General features: G+C 39.9%; 1 pseudogene; it reads left to right on the top strand.

The window, feature by feature from the left end:
* Positions 1–14,383: 14,383 nt before the first annotated feature.
* LOC145861062 (uncharacterized) lies at positions 14,384–15,295 on the top strand (annotated as a pseudogene).
* Positions 15,296–16,214: the final 919 nt, after the last annotated feature.

The following is a 16,214-nucleotide window of genomic DNA, read 5'->3' as shown; positions in this document are numbered from 1 at the left end:
GATCCACCCCAACGACACTAACCACAGTCCTATCCCACACACCTCTCCGCTCACTCTGCTCTGAACAGGCAGGGCCATGACAATACCAGTAAAAAGAACAGACCTAGGTCCTCTGAGAAATAGACTGATTGTTTATCTTATAGGTGGTGAGTGGTGACTCCGCCTAGTTGGAAGGTATAAATATGTCATTGTGTGACTTGTATGGTGTATTTACAGCTGACGTATCCAGTAGGTTGAATAAATCTGGTGTGTGCTTTTACTAGTTGTCAATCTGAGTTTCTCCTCTGTTCGTTCAGAACTTAACAATCCTTTTATTGAGACTACACTTGGCACACTTGATATTGCACACCCAGCAGAGAATCAGGAAGGAGGGGCATCATGAAATATAATAGGCAACTAATTCTCAAACCCTGAGCAATGTGACATTTGATTGATTGCAAATTACATGACACTCCCTGAACTAAATGTAAAAATACTAAACCCTCCCCTTGACTGAAATCTAAAAAGAATGACACTCCCTCATTATCCTCCAGGTAACAATTATGTAAATTTCACCTCTCCCTAAGCGACTGTTGTTTAATGATATACATACTTTGAAACTACTACATATGTTTATTAAATTGTCTTTTAAAACTAGATGTATTATTTTTGTCCTTGATGATGAAGAATGTATTTGGATAACTGCATGGAACTTGATTGATCCGCTAATGAAAAATAAATATTCTACATTCTACTGCTCAGCCTATGGGTTATCTATACAGAAAATGTGTTTGTTTAATTGATAGCATGCTAAATAATTTAAATGTCTATGTATCTACTCAATACATGTCACTACACCTCTACATGCCAATTAGCTAGCCCCCAGTATGTTCTACAATGCATACAAATAATGTTTTGCACTATAAAGGACATTTTTCATATTTAAATAAATGTGAAATAAAACGAATGTATTTGTAATTAAAAAAATAATAATTTTAGTGTTTTCTATGGTGCCAAAGTCCAGGGACAATATTACTACCACAATTCAAGTATGACCCACTTACTATTGGGGAATGGAACCAGAGAGGAAGCTTGCATTACCCTTTCCATGCCTCATTGTTCAGAGTGAAAGAGCTGTGAACTCACCTGTGATGATCCACATCTACCACAACCTTTGCTATTGTGTTAGTAAGCGCCACAGCATTTTAGGAAGCCATTGTTCAAAATGTGTTCATACACACACAGTCACAATGGGAGGGGATGTAGCATCCACAGGGGAGGACCAGGAGGTTGAGCTCAGACTTCTATTTTGGACTGGGATCCTATCCAGAGTTGACAGATTGACAGTGAGGACAAACCCAACCTGCCTCTCTCCTTCCACACTGAGTATAAACCTACAGTCACTGGGTCCTGATTGTGACAGTGGAGCCCAGTTTGCACTGCAGGATATAAAGTTGGTATCAGTGAAACTGGAAGACTGCAGTCAAACAATGGAGCTGAATGTCATCATTAAAGATGAAGAGGAGGAGAACATTGGGAAATCTTTCAGTCATGGTAAAACCAGGTTCTAGCTTTAAATGCTATTCATGAATTAAACCTCTAAGTTATGACCCAGTCTATTGCTATGTTGAATTATGACATTACACATCCATGAAGAACTTCCAACTGCACAAATGTAGTTATGAAAGTTCAATCAGTAATGCTGGTCTGAATGGTTCGTCACTTCATTCATCTAGTAAACTCTATGGTGCAGTTCCGCTGACACAGATTAAGCCTAATCCTAGAATAAATTCCACTTTTAAATTGTACTAAGTGAAATGGCTTTTCTCAGACATGGTTTAAAATAGTCTCAGACTTGTCGTAGTCTAGATTTAAAGTCAGGATTATTTAATCTAGATCTAACTAGTGTGGACCCATGAGGGCCTTCAGAGAAGGCTAAGGCTTGATAAAAATGTATATCTTTTTTTTAATATAATTTCGTTTTAATTTGTATTTCGTTTTAACAATAATTGTGTTAATTTTCTGATTTCATCTCTTCAGTTGTTGTTGGAAAGAGAAGGGTTAACACTGAAGAGAAAAAAAATATCCAATCAGGATTTTCTTTGGTGGTCTCTGGGTAGAAAAATCTAGCTAGCTCAGCCAGCCATAAGCAAGAGTCTTTGGTAACAGCATATATAGATTGTGTCTGAAAGTGGGCGTGTTGACTGAAGTGGGAGGATCAACAGAGGTGGGTGTATGGAAAGTGAATCAGCTAATTGAGAAGATTTGTTGCCACTCAAGACCGTTTTGTGTGGCTGATTTGATTGTTGCACAACCAGTTGATTGTTTGACAACTAGCATTTTATCTAAGCAAACCCCTAACCCTTTTCCTAACCTTAACCTCATTATCCTAACCTGCCACGTTAATTATCCTAACCATTTTCCTAATGTTAACTTCATTCTCCAAACCGGCCATGTGAATTATCCCAACCTGCTAGGTTAATTATCCCAACCTGCCAGGTTAGTTCTCTTAACCTGCTATGTAAACATTACGCTGATCAGCATGTACCTGGGTATGGTTGGTCTGAACAATAATGGAGTGCTGATGTTAAAATTCCACCTTTCCTGAAACAAGTCTCTCACCGTTGTCGCTTGTTATAGACCCCCTTCAGCCCCCAGCTGTGCCCTGGACACCATATGTGAATTGATTACCCCTCATCTATCTTCAGATTTCGTACTGTTATGTGATCTCAACTGGGACATGCTTAACACCCCGGCCGTCCTACAATCTAAGCTAGATGCCCTCAATCTCACACAAATGATCAAGGAACCTACCAGGTGCAACTCTAAATCCGTAACCATGGGCACCCTCTTAGGTATCATCCTGACCAATTTGCCCTCTAAATACACCTCTGCTGTCTTCAACCTGGGTCTCAGCGATCATTTCCTCATTGCCTGCGTGCGTAATGGGTCCGCGGTTAAACGACCACCTCTCATCACTGTCAAACGCTCCCTAAAACACTTCAGCGAGCAGGCCTTTCTAATCGACCTGGCCTGGGTATCCTGGAAGGACATTAACCTCATCCTGTCAGTAGAGGATGCCTGGTTGCTCTTTAAAAGTGCTTTCCTATCCATCTTAAATAAGCATGCGCCATTCAAAAAATATAGAACTAAGAACAGATATAGCCCTTGGTTCACCCCAGACTTGACTGCCCTTAATCTTGTCGTTCGCCTAGGATAGGGGGCGCTACAGCGATTTTTGAAAAAATATCGTGCCCATTTTAAACGGCCTCCTACTCAAACTCAGAAGCTAGGATATGCATATAATTAATACTTGTGGATAGAAAACACCCTAAAGTTTCTAAAACTGTTTGAATGGTGTCTGTGAGTATAACAGAACTCATATGGCAGTCAAAACCCCGAGACTGATCGTAACAGGAAGTGGAATTCTGAATTGCGGACTCAACTTCAGCACTTTGCCTGTAAATTACACAGTGAGCAATGGTTCATTGAGCACTTCCTATTGCTTCCACTAGATGTCCCCAGTCTTTACAAAGTGATTTGAGCCTTCTACTGTGAAAACTGACTGAATGAGACGCTATGGAAAGTGGGCACATGAGGAGGGCCATCACCATTATGATGCCGGCACCCCTGGCTACCCTCCCCTTTCGAAACGTTTTGAAAGACAATGCAATCGTCCCCCTTGAATCTTATTGGAGCTCTGGTTGAAAAAGGCCCTAAAGATTTATGTTATACAACGTTTGACATGTTTGAACGAACCTACATTTTTTTTTTAAATGCATTTTTTCAAAAGAGGTGTCCCGCGCACGATGGAACTTTTGGTGCAGCCTTCAGAACGAGCTAACAAGAACAAGCTATTGGAACATAAAGGATTAACTTTTTCGAACGAAAATACATTTGTTGTGGACCTGGGAATCCTAGAAGTGCTTTCTGATGAAGACAATCAAAGGTAAGGGATTATTGACAATAGTATAAAAGACTAGATTTGATATGCGATTGTTCCAAGATGGCGCTGACCTGTATTGCTAGCCTATTTTCTGAGTACTGCATCCCCTTTTATCGCAAAGTGTGATTACCCAGTAAAGTTATTTTTAAATCTGGCATTACAGGTGCTTTCAAGAGATATTCATCTATAAATCTTAGAATGACAATATCACATTTAAAAAATGTTTTCGAATAGTAATTTAGTAAATTGTAGCGCTGATTCACCGGATGCATTTGAGAGAACATAGTTAGTCAACGTTACGCGCCAATGTAAAATGCTGTTTTTATATATAAATATGAACTTTATCGAACAAAAGAATGCATGTATTGTGTAACATGATGTCCTAGGAGTGTCATCTGATGAAGATTGTCAAAGGTTAGTGCTGCATTTAGCTGTTTTTTGGTTATTTGTGATGCATGTGGTTGGTCGGAAAATGGCTATGTGGCTACTTTTACTATATACTCCTCTAACATAATCGAATGTTTTGCTTTTGCTGTAAAGCCTTTTTGAAATCGGACAACGTGGTTCGATTCAGGAGAGGTGTATCTATAAAACGATATAACATAGTCCTATATTTGAAAAAAAAACATTTTTAATTTTGTTATGCTAATAGGGATAGGATTTTTCGCTGGATGTCCGAGCCCGACCAGGGTTAACCAGCACAAAAACATCCTGTGGCGTTCTGCATTAGCATCGAATAGCCACCGCGATATGCAACTTTTTCAGGGAAGACAGGAACCAATATATTCAGTCAGTTAGGAAAGCTAAGGCAAGCTTTTTCAAACAGAAATTTTATACATTTTATTATGAACGCATTAGATTGACGGTAACAGTAGTCAGATTAGGCTACAGGTAAAATAAATGTTAAAAAACACTGTCTGTTGTTGACAAGCATATTCAGTTAATATTCATATTTAATTCAGTGATTGAAATGATGAGCCCATCCCTCAGTAGCCTATTCCAGCAGGCTATTGGGAAACAAGCACTTCTTATTGAGGAATTGCCTCGCATTCATGTTGAACAAATTAGTCTGGAAATCTGAAGTAAGCAAGCTGCTAAATCGTTCAGTTTACATCTTGCCTACATCTTGTCTAGGCTACTGTAGACTATCTGAAATGATATGTAGGTCTATCAGGCTACCTGCCTTTATCCAAGCAAACTATGTCAAACTGTAATTAGAAACATAAACCCAGATTTTAGTCTGTTGCCTATGTCTTTTGAAATGACAAGTCAATCTCGCAAATAGGTCATTTATAACGGTTGTAGTCTTACAATCTGGCACATAATAACTGCACAATTGCCATAAATTAGCCTAACATTCGTTTTTTTTATGTTCATCCAAATGTTTCTTGCTCAGAGATTTCGAGATCCTCTGCCAGCTTTCATCTCTCAAACTCTCCTTTCGGATTTATCTTGTCACGTCCTGGCCAGTATAAGGTCAATTGGTATTGTAGTTTGGTCAGGACGTGGCAGAGGGTATTTGTTTTATGTGGTTCGGGGTGGTGTTTTGGAAAATAGAGTGTTTGATTTCCGGGTTTTTGGTTTATGGTCTGTGTTTATGTATTTCTATGTGTTATCTAGTTAGTTGTATGTCTATGTTTGGTTAATTGGGGTGGACTTCCAATTGAAGGCAGCTGTGTGGTGTTGCCTTTGATTGGAAGTCCTATATTAGTTGGGTGTGTTTGTTTGTCTAATTGTGGGAGATTGTCTTTGGATTGCTGTGTTGCCTTCAAGGCTGTCATTTTGTCGTTCATCGTTTTGCTTATTTTTTGTATACGTGTTTGTTTGGTTTTTTCCTTCTTTTCCGTTAAATAAAGAAGATGAGTATACACATACCTGCTGCGTTTTGGTCCGCCATCTCTAACGACAAACGTTACATATCTATAGTTATGCACATGCGCAAAGGGTATTTATTTACAATAATGAACTTGATTCAAGCCCAGAATGCTGATTGGCTGAAAGCCGTAATATATCAGACCATATACCAGGGGTATGACAAAACATTACTTTTTACTGTTCTAATCAGGGGCGAAAATCTGATATCAACTTTGGAGGGGACAATTACATGACATTTTCTCAAGAGCAATTCCTGAGGGGGACACCAAAAGTAGTGCTGTAACACATAGGGGGTACCACAGGGTTCAATTCTTGGGCCAACTCTTTTCTCTGTATACATAAATGATGTCGCTCTTGCTGCTGGTGAATGTCTGATCCACCTCTACGCAGACGACACCATTCTGTACACTTCTGGCCCTTCTTTGGACACTGTGTTAACAACCCTCCAGACGAGCTTCAATGCCATTCAACTCTCCTTCCGTGGTCTCCAACTGCTCCTAAACACAAGTAAAACTAAATGCATGCTCTTCAACCGATCGCTGCCTGCACCTGCCCGCCTGTCCAGCATCACTTCTCTGGACAGTTCTAACTTAGAATTTGTGGACAACTACAAATACCTAGGTGTCTGGTTAGACTGTAAACTCTCCTTCCAGACTCACATCAATCATCTCCAATCCAAAGTGAAATCTCGAATTGGCTTCCTATTTCGCAACAAAGCATCCTTCACTCATGCTGCCAAACATACCCTCGTAAAACTGACCATCCTACCAATCCTCGACTTCGGCGATGTCATTTACAAATTAGCTTCCAATACCCTACTCAACAAGCTGGATGCAGTCTATCACAGTGCCATCCGTTTTGTCACCAAAGCCCCATATACTACCCACCACTGCGACCTGTACGCTCTCGTTGGCTGGCCTTCGCTTCATAATCGTCGCCAAACACATTGGCTCCAGGTCATCTACAAGACCCTGCTAGGTAAAGTCCCCCCTTATCTCCGCTCACTGGTCACCATAGCAGCACCCACCTGTAGCACGCGCTCCAGCAGGTATATCTCTCTGGTCACCCCTAAAGCCAACTCCTCCTTTGGTCATCTCTCCTTCCAGTTCTCTGCTGCCAATGACTGGAACGAACTACAAAAATCTCTGAAACTGGAAACACTTATCTCCCTCACTAGCTTTAAGCACCAGCTGTCAGAGCAGCTCACAGATCACTGCACCTGTACATAGCCCATCTATAATTTAGCCCAAACTACTACCTCTTCCCCTACTGTATTTATTTATTTTATTTATTTTGCTCCTTTGCACCATATTATTTATATTTTATTTTATCTTTGAACTTTCTTCAAACTACAAATCTACCATTCCAGTGTTTTTCTTGCTATACTTTATTTACTTTGCCACCATGGCATTTTTTTGCCTTTACCTCCCTTATCTCACATCATTTGCTCACATTGTATATAGTCTTATTTTTTTTTTCTACTGCATCATTGATTGAATGTTGTTTTACTCCATGTGTAACTCTGTGTTTTTGTATGTTGTCGAACTGCTTTGCTTTATCTTGGCCAGGTCGCAATTGTAAATGAGAACTTGTTCTCAACTTGCCTACCTGGTTAAATAAAGGTGAAATAAAAAAAATTAAAAAAAATAGCCTACATTGTAATATGGTGTATATTGAGGAACCAAAGAAATAAGGTGTTTGACGTACTCCTAACTACCGGTACCCAAAACTACACAACTAATCACAACAGCAATACCATTGCCTTTAACAAATCTTAGTTCAGTCACCAGTTTAAGTTGAGAGTGGGGTTATCCATGGCATTTTCCAATTATGTTCCTATTTTACAAGTCAAAAAAATTGAGAACCTTTCATAATGTTGCCAAACAAAGACTCAACAAACTTACCTGAGACTCCCTGTCTCTGCCAGTCTGTCCCTGCATATCAACTAGTCTTTGAGATATTAGGCTACTAGGGTTCTTACTTTGCCTTTTGGTGTATTGAAAAATACTCTGATGTCCGTCTTTTATTTTTCTGCCATTTTTCTACCTGGCTGGCTGGCTACACACACACACAGTGTGTAGGTTATTTACAGTAGGAGATGGGCTTCTATCATCTTATCTTTTATCATTCTATTTGGGCTTTGATCTAAAAGGTAGCTAGCAAATGTGAAACTGATTAAAATGACAAGAGTTGACAGCTGTATGAGTTCACCATTTACACAACATATGCTGCAACCTTTTGTAATTTTAATAGTTTGTTTCATATTGGCTGGCTTCCAACAAAAGCTGAATTTGCAAAGCTAGCAAGCACCAATTCCGTTTCAGTGGTGTTTGCTATAATCTTTGCTACCCGGGTTAAATAAAGGTGAAATAAAATAAATAAATAAAAGTTCCCTTGCGACAATTTAGCTTTTGCAACGAGACCATTAAATATATTTAAGACAATGGTAGAAGAGAGTGTAGTTCTGTTCAGTTTGGACACCAGTTTATTGCTAACCTTATCACAGGGACTTTGAAGCACTAACTTACATCATCTGCATGCTGATCTTGGAATAAATTGACGATAGCAAAGATTCCATATTTGACGAGGCCACATAAATGGAATAGGTACTAGCTAGCTTAATAGTTAATATTTGCGCGCTAGCTCTGCATATTTAGTTAGTGTGTGTGCGCGATTGACTGGATTAACCTCACGTAAGTTACGTTCTTTGAGTGCCTTTCAGACAGTGGATACGACCCCTCTGTTACCTTGCCAACTAAGGAACTGGCAGTGGATCGAACCATTGTGAGGCAAAGGGTGGGGGGGTCGCAATCTTTTGAAACTTAAAAACGCGCTATTAAGTGTCTATAATCAGCACTGTTGCTTTCATTGCGTATTATTAATATTATTTAAATTACATAGTTATGTTTCAGTGATATATTGGGGGGGACAAATCATATTTTTCCCAGGATGGGGGGGGGGGGGTCGTGTCCCCCCGTCCCCCCCCGGGATTTCCGCCCCTGGTTCTAATTACGTTGCGTTGCGTTGTGCGTAAGAACAGCCCTTAACCGTGGTATGTTGCCCATATACCATACCCCCTTGTGCCTTATTGCTTAATCAAGTCGACATTCATTGATAGAAAATGATCTGGTGAGTTTAATAAAGGTGTTATGTAAAGGTCGTATAAAATGTGTTATATCTGGAGTTTCCTCGGACAATGAGGTTCATCTTCTTATGCAGAAGATTCCTGGAGTGTTTGGAGCGCTAAACCGTGTGTAGATGGAAAGAAGGAGGAAAGTCAATCGGTTTTACTGATGTTGGAAGAAGAGTATCAACCTACTAATCTTTTTGGTATTTATTAGGATCCCCATTAGCCGCTGCAAAAGCATCAGAATTGTTCACTTCTTTCCTTAACTTCTCAAAGCCCGGCTTGGTCTGATTCCCAAGCGTTCTCGCAAGTCTCGCGTTGTTGCGTCTCTTGGTTTAGTAACTCTGTGGCTGTAGTGGGAGAACAGGAAGTTCCGGTCGCCTGACCGTAACGAAGAAAGCGCCAGAATTGTGCAGTAGAGACGATTACTTTAGTCTCCGTTTCAAATTGATTGCTACAGGTATGTAATAGCACGTTTAAACTTTCTAATATCGAAAGAACATGTCATAAAAAAACGTTAAGGTATTATCACGTTTAGTTAAGGTTTAAGGTTCTATTTTTGTGTCAAACTGAGTGAGTGAAGAACGCAGTCAAACACGAGCTGAATGTCAACATTAAAGATGAAGAAGAGGAGAAGATTGGGAAATCTGTTTCTCATGGTAAGCACAGTTTCTATCTAACTACGTTTATTCATTCCAACTTCTCACTGTGTATGAAAAGTTACTGTAGAACTGTTTCATGATGAACTGTTTCAATGAGAAGGTAGATGTTTTTCCTGTGTTGCTCAGTTGGTAGATCATGGCCCTCTCATCGCCAGGGTTGTGGGTTCGATTCCCATGGGGGACCAGTACGAAAAAAGTATTAATGTACGCACTCTTACTGTAAGTTGCTCTGGATTTGAGCGTCTGCTAAATTACTCATGTAAATTTGCAGTACGTGAGGAGATAAAGAACATTCCTTTCTTCATTACATCTGTCACATTATTATGAAGTTTACGGTAGTCCCCCAGTCACGTGGTGTTTGATGACAAACACACAACGAGAAGAGACCGGAGGCTTGTGAGTCAGTTACTGTTGTGCAGCATGCGCCATCTAATTACAGTATGGAATTCACAACTAAATATTTGCCAGCTAGATATCTTACAGCTGTTAAGTTAACAGTCTACAATGTGTTAAATGCTCTGCAGTTGTCTATTTGGTTTGCTAATTTAGTAGCTAGTTAGCTACCTAGCTAAGTGGTTAGCTTCTTCTAAAATCAAGCATTCGCTTGGTAACAGCAGAGAATGCCCTCCTGGATCAAGAGCCCTGCAGGCTAATATTCGTTTGGGGGTGCAGCAAACTGAGTAGTGTTTTTGAGTGACCTGTATATTTGTATAGTTTGTCAGAAACTGTACAAAATGTTCGCAATGCGCTCATTAGCATTTAGTATTCTCTATGAGGATTCCTTAGTGCTTGTTAGCATTTTGATAGCATTCTGCTAAGTGACTTTTTTAAACAGCTGTAGTCAACTTGTGCTCTAGGTAATAGATAAAGCACATCGCGTTCATCAATTTGCCCGTTAAGATAATTTTTCATAATGAAACTTACCGGTACTAGTTTCGCAAAACAGTGGTCTGAGCCAGTAACGTGTGTCAAACGGTGGCTATAAAATATATTTTGATTTAACACTTTTCTTTTTGGTTACTACATGATTCCATTTGTGTTATTTCATAGTTTGTCTTCACTATTATTCTACAATGTAGAAACATTAAAAATAAAGAAACCCTCGAATGAGTAGGTGTTCTGAAACTTTTTACCGGTAGTGTATATCTGCAGAAATAAGACCGATCCTGCTTGTGTTGCCTGTTTGTTTTTAATAGCCTACTGATTCCGTGAGCACAAAGCCTCACGCAACATGTCGGATAAACAATTAAAAAAATTCAGCTGTTTTTTTAAATCTTTGCTATGCTGTAATAAAGGCTTAACCAAACGTTTCAACAGACTCAGTTATGCTTATAATTTATTTAGTGTTGTTTACATTGTTCCAAATAGTCAGAACATTTTTCTTGTAATCTAACAGCACCTGTTTGGCACACATAATATGCACACAGTGTTTGCTCCTTACCTTCTTTTTCTTGATCTCCAGAATTTTCCACAACTAGTCACATTTATTCCACACATCTGACTTCCCCTTTACCTCCTGAGCAACCAGTAAACATTCTCCCGTTTCGAGTTTGTCACGTCCTCTGCAACAATTTTGCTGTTACAGTGTTTTGAGTTTGTTATAACCAATTTATTGATGTGATTATGATATGCTGTAGGTTTGGCCCTATTGGTCAGGTGCATGTGATGTATACATGGGTCACAAAGAGAGCAAAAGTTGAGGCAATAGATAATGTTTTTCCTTAACCTGTTATGGCTAGGGGGCAGTATTTTCACGGCTGGATAAAAAACGTACCCGATTTAATCTGGTTACTACTCCTGCCCAGTAACTAGAATATGCATATAATTATTGGCTTTGGATAGAAAACACTCCAAAGTTTCTAAAACTGTTTGAATGGTGTCTGTGAGTATAACAGAACTCATATGGCAGGCAAAAACCTGAGAACATTTCATGCAGGAAGTGGCCTGTCTGACAAGGTGTCGTTCTTCTTGTCTCTGTTTATTGAAGAGTGAGGATCTTAGCTGTCCCGTGACACTTCCTACGGCTGCCATAGGGTCTCAGAAGGCGGTAAAAAGCTGAATCGTGGCTTTGCAGGCTCTGGCTGAAACAAAGTAGCGCGTTTGGGTAGTGGCTGGTTACAGTACTGTGAGACTCAGGCTCGTGCCCGCGTCGACCGAAAGGTTTGTTTTCATTCCTCTGTTTAGCTAAATGGACATTCCCGGTCGGAATATTATCGCTTTTTTACGAGAAAAATCGCATAAAAATGGATTTTAAACAGCGGTTGACATGCTTCGAAGTACGGTAATGGAATATTTAGATTTTTTTTGTCACGAATTGCGCCATGCGCGCGACCCTTATTTACCCTTTCAGATAGTGTCTGGAACGCACGAACAAAACGCCGCTGTTTGGATATAACGATGGATTATTTTGGACCAAACCAAAATTTGTTATTGAAGTAGCAGTCCTGGGAGTGCATTCTGACGAAGACAACAAAAGGTAATCAAACTTTTATAATAGTAAATCTGATATTGGTGAGTACTAAACTTGCCGGGTGTCTAAATAGCTAGCCCTGTGATGCCGGGCTATGTACTTAGAATATTGCAAAATGTGCTTTCACCAAAAAGCTATTTTAAAATCGGACATATCGAGTGCATAGAGGAGGTCTGTATCTATAATTCTTAAAATAATTGTTATGCTTTTTGTGAACGTTTATCGTGAGTAATTTAGTAAAATGTTAGCGAATTCCCCGGAAGTTTGCGGGGGGTATGCTAGTTCTGAACGTCACATGCTAATGTAAAAAGCTGTTTTTTGATATAAATATGAACTTGATTGAACAAAACATGCATGTATTGTATAACATAATGTCCTAGGTGTGTCATCTGATGAAGATCATCAAAGGTTAGTGCTGCATTTAGCTGTCTTCTGGGTTTTTGTGACATTATATGCTAGCTTGAAAAATGGGTGTCTGATTATTTCTGGCATTGGTACTCTGCTGACATAATCTAATGTTTTGCTTTCGCTGTAAAGCCTTTTTGAAATCGGACAGTGTGGTTAGATAAAGGAGAGTCTTGTCTTTAAAATGCTGTGAAATAGTCATATGTTTGAAAAATTGAAGTTTTTGTATTTTTGAGGAATTTGTAATTCGCGCCACGCCTATCATTGGATATTGGAGCAGGTGTTCCGCTAGCGGAACGTCTAGATGTAAGAGGTTAACAAATGAGGGATTTCAGCAACAGAACTTTTCAGTCAGAAATGTCTGTAATTATGTTTTAGCTTCAGCAATATGGACAGTGTGATGAACACTGTTGATGTTCTGTGGTGGTCGCTGCAGCAGGAAGAGAGAGAGACAACGGGTGCTAGTCGTTTTGTTGTTGGAAGTCTGAGCACAATCGTATCAATTGCGGTCGAACTCCCTCTAGCCATTTGTGTGTCTTAATTATTTAATCAAACTGCGCTTAAACTATCAGACAAGCTCAGTGCATGTGGTTGATTTGATTAAAACACGTGTCTATATATGGAGCAATAGATGTTACATTTTTTTCGACCCATCGATTGGTGGAAAGAACAGACTACTCTTGGTGCCCTAATGGACTGTGCAAGGTGTTTTTTGAAATGTATTTTTATTTCACCTTTATTTAACCAGGTAGGGTAGTTGAGAACAAGTTTTCATTTACAACTGCGAACTGGCCAAGATAAAGCAAAGCAGTGCGACACAAACAACAACACAGAGTTACACATGGAATAAACAAGCATACAGTCAGCACAATAGAAAAAAAGAAAGTCTATATACAGTGTGTGCAAATGGTGTGAGGAGGTAAGACAAATATATAGGCCATAGTAGCGAAGTAATTACAATTTAGCAAATTAACACTGGCGTGATAAATGAGCAGATGATGATGTGCAAGTAGAAATACTGGTGTGCAAAAGAGCAGAAAAGTAAAATAAAAACAATATGGGGATGAGGTAGGTAGATTGCGTGGGCTATTTACAGATGGGCTATGTACAGCTGCAGCGATCGGTTAGCTGCTCAGATAGCTGATGTTTAAAGTTAGTGAGGGAAATATAAGAATCCAGCTTCAGCGATTTTTGCAATTCGTTCCAGTCATTGAAAGTATTCCACAGAGAGGCTGGCCCATGTTGACTCAAAAGCTTCCCACAGTTGTCAAGTTTGATGGATGTCCTTTGGTTGGTGGACCGTTCTTGATACATAAGGGAAAATGTTCAGCATGGAAAAACCCAGCAGCATTACAGTTCTAGACACAAACCGGTGCACCTGGCACCTATGATCATACCCTGTTCAAAGGCACTTTAATCTGTTTTCTTGCCCATTCACCCTCTAAATGGCAGACATTCGATCCAAATGATCTCAAGCCTTAAAAATCTTTCTTTAACCTGTCTCCTTCCCTTCATGTACACCGATATGAAGTAGATTTAACAAGTGACATCAATAAGGGATCATAGCTGTCACCTGGTCAATCTGTCATGGAACGAGCAGGTGTTCATAATATTTTGTACCACTGACTTTTTTTCTTCTGCTGCTGTTCACACAGGTCATGTTGAGACATGCTCTACATCCAGAGAGCAACAGCAGGAAGATCAGAGCTAAGAGGTCTCACCACTGCCCACATTGTGAGGAGATTTTCCCATTTCTATCAAAGCTAAAAATACACCTAAAAATACACACAGGAGAGAATCTGTATTCCTGTACTGACTGTGGGAAAAGATTCAAAACATCACATTCTCTGACAGTTCATCCGAGTGCACACAGGAGAGAAGCCTTACTCCTGCTCTGACTGTGGGGGGGAGATTCTTGACGGAGCCACTTAAAAAGACACCAACATATACAAACAGGAGAGAAGCCTTACTTCTGCTCTGACTGTGGGAAGAGTTTCTCCCTATTAGATAACTTAAAAGCACATGCACGTATACATACAGGAGAAAAGCCTTACTCTTGCTCTGACTGTGGGAAGAGGTTCTCTCAATGGAGCAACTTAAAAATACACCAACGTTTACATACAGGAGAAAAGCCTTATTCCTGCTCGGACTGTGAAAAGAGTTTCTCCCAATTGGATAAGTTAAATAGTCACCAGCGAATACATACAGGAGAGAAGCCTTACTTCTGCTCTGACTGTGGGACTTGTTTCAGCCAAATTGATACCTTAAAATGTCACCAACGAATACATATAGGAGAGAAGCCTTACTCTTGCTCTGACTGTGGGCAGAGCTTCTCTCAACACAGCAGCTTAAAGGAACACCAACGTATACACACAGGAGAGAAGCCTTACTCCTGCTCTGAATGTGGGATGAGTTTCTCTCCACAGGACAGCTTGAAAACCACACCAAAGTATACACACAGGAGAGAAGCCTTACTTCTGCTCTGACTGTGGAAAGAATTTCTCTCGACACAGCAGCTTAAAGAAACACCAACGTATACACACAGGAGAGAAGCCTTACTCCTGCTTTGAATGTGGGAAGAGTTTTACAACATCAAGTGCTCTGACAGTTCATCAGGGAGTGCACACAGGAGAGAAGCCATACTCCTGCTCTGACTGTGGGGGAGTTACTATCGACTGGGAAACTTAGAAACACACCATCGTACACATACGGGAGAGAAGCCTTACTCTTGTTCTGACTGTGGTAAATGCTTCACAACATCAAGTGCTCTGACAGTTCATCAGAAAACACACACAGGAGAGAAGCACACCAACGGATACACACAAGCCAAGACTTTTGCAGATTAAAATCTTACGTTTTCGGTGGATTGGCAATGGACCCATTTTAAAGTATCCTTTTTTGGTAACAAAAGGAGAGAAGCTTCATCAGTTCTCTCAGACCAGCAAAGATTAAAGTCACTCCATCACTTAATTCTCATTAAAGAAGTGGTAAGTGAATTGGATCAAATGAAGAAAGTGTAGAACACTACTGTAATCCTATTGTTTCTCACTGTGAGAGAACTGTGCAGAGGAAAAGGAGCATTACAGAATGTTAGCCTCTCTTTACTGATCAGTGTGCATCTTGTCAGTTTTGGTGTGTTTTGTTAGCTTCTACTGCAAAGATATTGAGATGTCCTTGGATTGGCCCTTAGTGTTGAATATCCTCTTAGGTTTCTCTTGTTGAAACTATGTAGTCTGATGGTTGACTGGATGGTACTGCTTCCCTCTGTAGTTTTCTGTGGGAATGCGCTAGTAGACACAGCATGTATGAGATAGAGATGGTGTGATGATCAGTTTTCAGCATATATATGCCTTACTCCTTGTTTTTCTATTGGTAACCCAACAGAAAAACAAGTAAAAATAAATTAAATGCAGCTAGTTGGCTGTTATTCTAGCTACACGGTTTCACGTGACTGTTAGCCGTAGTTGGCTAGCTAGCAAGCAAGCAAGGGATAAGAAACGACTTGGTCGCATCCGTAGATACAGAATAATAATACTTTGACTGGATCGAGTCTCTGGCAACCTATCCAATAGAATGAACGGACTTTTCTCAGCCAATCAAAATCATGAATCAGCGTGATTTTATGGATATATACAAAGAAATGTTGATAGAAAAACAGGTAAAACGACATGAAATGCAGCTAGTTTGCTGTGTTACCAGCGTCAGTTTGAAATAATTGTGTTTGCTGTGTAGATGGCTAGCTTCTCTGAA

This window comes from Salmo salar, chromosome 16, assembly GCF_965601325.2.
Source record: "Salmo salar chromosome 16, fSalSal1, whole genome shotgun sequence".
Taxonomy (NCBI): domain Eukaryota; kingdom Metazoa; phylum Chordata; class Actinopteri; order Salmoniformes; family Salmonidae; genus Salmo; species Salmo salar.
This window is presented reverse-complemented; position numbering and strand designations above follow the sequence as displayed.